Here is a 6,000-nt window from a genome sequence, read left to right as displayed (position 1 = left end):
ATGAGGAGCAGCTGAGGGAACTGGAGTTGTTTAGTCTGGAGAAAAGGAGGCTCAGGGGAGACCTTATGGCTCTCTACAACTACCCAACAGGAGGTTGTAGCGAGGTGGGTGTCGGTCTCTTCTCCCAAGTAACTAGCGATAGGACAAGAGGAAACAGCCTCAAATTGCGCCAGGGGAGGTTTACATTGGATATTAGGAAAAATTTCTTCACCAAAAGGGTTATCAAGCATTGGAACAGGCTGCCCCGGGAAGTGGTTAAGTCACTATCCCTGGAGGTATTTAAGAGATGTATAGGCATGGCACTTAGGCATATGGGTTAGTGGTGGACTTGGTAGTGTTAGGTTTGCGGTTGGACTCAATGATCTTAAAGGTCTTTTCCAACTTAAATGATTCTATGATTAAGGCAGACACAGCCTTTGATAGCTCAGGTTCACATGAAGCTTGGGGATTTCCCATCTGCACAGAGATGGCCCGATGAATCAGTATTGGTCACAGTGACAGCAGCATCCAGGGTTCGGCAGGACAGTTGCCATCAAGTTTGGAAGGAATCATGCAAAGACAACATCTGAACAGCTTCAGACTTTGAGCATTCTTCCAGACTTTCCACCATTGAGGAATGAAGCAAAGCTATTGTTGCAACTCTCCTACACAAGGTATTACTGTGTACATACCTTTTTCTAGAGCTGACTGAAATTGCATATTCTGTGACACACAAAATATTTTCATCTTCAAAGGTTAATTCTTTACCTTTTCATCGCCTTATTATTTACACAGCTGTTCTCAATAATTTGCCATCCTGCTGCACGTGCCTAGTCAAATCCCTCTAGTTCTCCTGAAGCCCCCAGCCTAGTTAGGTTGACTAACCTGAATAATGTTGTCATCATAAATTTTACTATGCAAATACCTTCGTCATCATTCTGAAAGATGATATAGGTTTTTGCATCATTTCAAGCTGAAACATGTCAAACAACTGATAGCAGTCTTATTATAGACTTTGAGATCCACCACTGAAATTCGTGACCCTATGTGAGATTAAGACATTTAGCATTTTCTTAGTCAGATGTTCAGTCTGGAGAATTCATTGTATCTGGCCTAAGGTTGGGGGGAGAGTTTTGCACCCTTCTGTGAGCGTAAGACTTCCCTATAAAGCTCAAAATACACCAATTTATTTTCCTATGCTCACTATTATTATCATATATAGAAGAGAATTCTGGTAGATAAACCTTTGCAGAAAATATCATGGTTGGACAAATGTGCAGGTAGTTTTAATAAGCTTTTTTTAGGCATTATTTCAACTGAACTACTACTTCATCTCTTGACTCCATATATTTTGATAAACTCTACAAGAAAATGACCACCAGTACTTTTTCTAAGAGGATCTATTTTTACTAGTAGGTTATCCTGCTCATTTCTAAATTCCTTTAAAATTCTGAAAAAAGACATTTTAAATCTTTTAATTTGCAACTTACACATTTACTACTACCACCTTAGGTTTTTTCTATATTAGAAAGCCACTCCCATGAAAAAGGTTTCTTCCTTCACAATGCACCATGATTCAAGAAAACAGTATCTACCTTCCTTGTTTTCTCCCTCTGGTTGACCAAAGAAGCCATCAACTCCTTTGAAATATCTTGACAGTGGGCAAGTACTTCTTTAAGATTGTTTTATCACTTGAACTATCTACACTAGGATTTTAAATCTTGTAATTTCCATTCTAAATATTTTCTGCTGTAATTTATGCTTTAAAAAAATCACTACAGCTGATTTTAAAACTCTGAAGTGTTTATGTTTGCCCCAAGTACTTAAACTTTGCTTGTGAGATTATAACATTAAAGTGCCATTTATCAACAAACTAAGGATGTTGCTTCCTTTAATTTTGATGTTAGGTTGGTTTATTTTTAACAGACAATTCTTCATTGTATGAAATCCCCTGCCTAAAGGTTAGTTTAACCACGTTAGATTTTGGCACTTTTCTTATCATTAGATGGTATGAAATTCTTTGGATATAATACAGTTTTTTCAAGTGCCTGATCCAATTTGTTCTGTCTGTAAAGTTGATTGTCAGGTACCACATAACTATATTGATTTTTGTTGAGATTCTACTGTGTTTCAGGAACACCTATTATAGCAAGGCTCTTTCTATGATATTTCTTCTCATTGATTTCTTCTTCTTCTAAGTAGTGCTAATCAAAACTGGTAAGCATTCTTCATTCCCCAAATTACATGCAAATGATAATACGTTTTCTTAAAAAGTACTGCCCACTGTCACCCTCAATTGGCAATTACTTATAGTTTGAGGACATTTCACGTTAAACAAGGAAAATGTTTCAAATAAAGTCTTGATAAAAAGTACCATAGATAAAAAAAAACTTAAAGCTTTGTCATTTGGTGCAAGGCCTACTAGCTTAATCCAATGGTCTAATAGAGGATATAAACTTAAAACCCTGACTCTAATATGTACTTTTGCAGGAGAAAAGTGCAGTTTAAAGGAAATCTCACAATGAACGTGTATTTTTAGAATTGTGGGGTTTACTCTTCTTCATGTAATATGCAAATAAAATATTCCGGCAGTTTAAATTGCACAGTATACCAATTTCACTGGTGTATTTGTGCTTCTGCTCCATGTAATGGACAAGCGACAGGAAAAAATATGATGGCTATTCTCTCCCTAGGGCAATTATATTGCAATTCTGCCCAAAAATCTGGAGCTGCGTTTTGTTTTGATACAACATTTTATTCAGTCATAACTGTATTTTGTAAATCTGTATTTTGCTTTTAGGTCAGCAGTACTCCAGTGAACAAGCTGGGTCACATAGCTATCATAATGGACTTCTGATGACGTCTATATTCACTTTGGACTCCCCATTCAGTTTGTCCTCTGTCTTTGCATCTTATTTTGTTGCTAATTACAGATGATCTCATATTTACGGTCAGTTTGGATTGTGTGTTCCCTTATTTCCACTTCCATTGGTGTCTTCATTGTAAAACAGAAATGAAGTCACAACCTATTCCATTTCAAAAGGCAAGTTTTTATCTTTTGGAAAGGAGTCTTAGCTCCCATATTAGAATTTTTTTAGTTATCCTTGTACTCAGTGTCTCATAGTTTATAGCCAGAGTGTTAAAATGCCCCATTAGTAGAAACTTGTTATTTTAAAATGCTATATAAACAGCATCTTAATTTCAGCCACTCATTACTTTGCCACATTTCACCAGCAGCTTCTCTGGACCCTAGGCTACAGGAGGAAATGTCATAACGCAGCATTGGCACAGATGCCACTCAACATCTATGACATCTTTGGATGCCCAGAAGTGCATGACTTCCCGGCAACTCGCAACACCACCACCGAGCCTACCTTGCTCACTCTGGAGGTAAAACAGCCACAAGTCCCCAGTAGTCTAAAACATCTCGCATGAACTCAGGTCAAATTAATCTTGCCTCTTCTATTGTGGTGGAGTTATGGTAGGATCACTGGTAACATCAGTTGGAAGGAAACATAGCCTACTTTGAGTTTCTATGTGACAGGACACAGCATTTGTCCAGTAGCACTCCTGCTCTGGATTCTCAGACATCCTCATTTCCCATTTTTGTACGTATAATAACATTCAATGCTTTGCAAGGACCAGAAGAGTTACCACCAATGACTAGAAGACAAGCTTAGGAAGTTCGAGCTCTAATTTTAGCTTCCTGTTAGAACAACTTTGCCACAACATATTCATAGTTCTATATAATCTTTCCTCCCAGTGCACGTAAAAGCAGAAAATCGCTTGCTGAAATATTTTTTTCCCTTTTTTTCCTCCCAGTGTTACAGATTCTCTTATTTATGTGGTTTTTTTGCTTCACAGTTAAGCCACTGACACATTCTATATATGCAGTTGTCCTGGTTTTGTCTGGGATAGAGTTAATTTTCTTCCTAGTAGCTGGTACAGTGCTGTGTTTTGGATTTAGGTGAGAATAATGTTGATAATGCACCGATGTTTTAGTGGTTGCTAAGTAGTGCTTACACTATATTTTAAACTGTTCTTATCTCAACCCATGAGTTTTCTCACTTTTACTCTTCCGATTCTCTCCCATCCCACCAGTCGGCGGGTGGTGAGCAATTGCACTGTGCATCACTTGCTTTGTGTATTCTATTATTATTAGTAGTATTTTATTTTATTTCAATTATTAAACTGTTCTTATCTCAACCCATGAGTTTTCTCACTTTTACTCTTCCGATTCTCTCCCCCATCCCACCAGGCTGGGGGGAAGTGAGCGAGCTGTGGTGCTCAGTTGCCGGCTGAGGTTAAACCATGACAGCAGTTTTAAAACCTACTTCTCCCATTTCAATGATGTTAGTTTTACCATTATTTCATCAGCTAATCATAGAGATTCTGACCACTTCTTCCAACCTATTTATCCACATCCTCCGTTTACTTCACATTTCTGCATCTTCATTTAGGTACACAAACTTCATGCTGCCCTTCTCACACCTTCCCTTATGTTCAAATCCCAGACACTTCATTAAGTCATTCACCTCAAACAGGGACTCCATACAAGGAAGGAAGCTATCAACAGTGGTACCATGCACACTTCCGATTATTTATAACTAAGCATGTTAAAGCACGTTATCATGTCGGTGCGCTTCCAAAGTCTTCACTGATTTCGTTAATCATGTAGACCAGTGGCAGGATTAACTTAAATGAAAGTAAGCTAGACAGCAATTTGAATTTTCATTTTAGCAGACTACTAAGTGTCATACATACGGGATAAAAAATAATAACTTCAGCATTGTTTTTCTGAAGGATTCAATGAGAATATTAATTCGTTCCACCATACCTTAAATCACAATAATAGGAGCACAATAATATTTCATGAACAGTGTTTCATCTTGATATTTTTTTCTCCCCTTAGATATACCCAGTAGAATAGGAACATCTTAGATAATTGCACAAAAGAAAGGACATATACAGATCATATTTTTTTGTTACTTCTGCGAGACCCACACTCAGACAAAAGCTGTATGTTTTCCTATGAATACACAGGAGCAGCACTGGTGAATTTATGCAAGCAACACGTTTCAAGACTGCCAACAATGAAGCATCGTTTGAACTGCACTGTATTTTATGAATAAGCCTGTAATGTTATATTATGATGAATCTATTTGACATTCAGCGGTGTGATGCAGTGCATAGTAATTATAATAATGCAGTGCATGGCTGTAGCTTATTATATGCACATGGAAGACACCAATGTCTTTAGGATGGACATTTAACTCAAGGTAGGAAGAGAGAGACAGAAAGACTCAAGGAACGTAAGAAAGTCCTCATCTCAAAGTCTGATGGTGTTCTGAGAATCTATGTATTCAATATACACACTCACACGCGCACACTGTTAAAGCAGCAGAGAGATCATCTTGAATTAGAATGTAAGCCTTTCTCTTCTTTTTTAAGAAAAATATATAGCACATTATGTTTGTGATTTCTTGGCTTTTGGGTGGACAACAGGGAATTTTTTTTAAATGTAAAAGAAGTATTATCTATTGTCAATATTCCCAATGGATTTAAGGAAAAAAAAAAAGGAATGAGATCCCTCTATAAAAGTTCCCTTTCCTCCCCAACTCAGGGGATGGACTTGTTCTTCAAAATAATTAGAAGAAAAATCTTGTAAGAAATTCAGCTGGTCTCAGTAACATCTGCCTTACACCATATTGTTTGATTTTTCCATTTCTTAATTTTTTGAGATCCAGATTTTTTTGTTGTTTGCACAATGGAAAGATTAATTTGAAAAATAGGAAAGAAAGATTCTTTAGTTTTAACATTGCTACTTTTTAATATGTTGAACACATCATCTGAGGATATTATTATTATTCCCCTCCAGACTTTGAGTCATTATGGCATTTTCTTCCCTTCTTGCAACTCTATAGTGCACAGCGCAGCCCCAATTTATGATGTGTTGAACAAAACACAACAAAGAAATAAAGAAGGGGTCAATAGAAGCTGTTAGCTACAAACACGTTACAG

At 37.1% G+C, this 6,000-nt stretch overlaps 1 protein-coding gene across 3 annotated transcripts in view; it reads right to left on the bottom strand.

The window, feature by feature from the left end:
* Positions 1-6,000, bottom strand: part of CCSER1 (coiled-coil serine rich protein 1) — a 687,005-nt gene that overhangs the window by 144,837 nt on the left and 536,168 nt on the right. The window lies entirely within an intron of this gene.

Source organism: Aptenodytes forsteri, unplaced genomic scaffold (genome assembly GCF_000699145.1).
Source record: "Aptenodytes forsteri isolate BGI_AS27 unplaced genomic scaffold, ASM69914v1 Scaffold93, whole genome shotgun sequence".
Taxonomy (NCBI): Eukaryota; Metazoa; Chordata; class Aves; order Sphenisciformes; family Spheniscidae; genus Aptenodytes; species Aptenodytes forsteri.
Note: the sequence above shows the minus strand (reverse complement) of the source record. Positions and strands in the feature narration are given on the sequence as shown.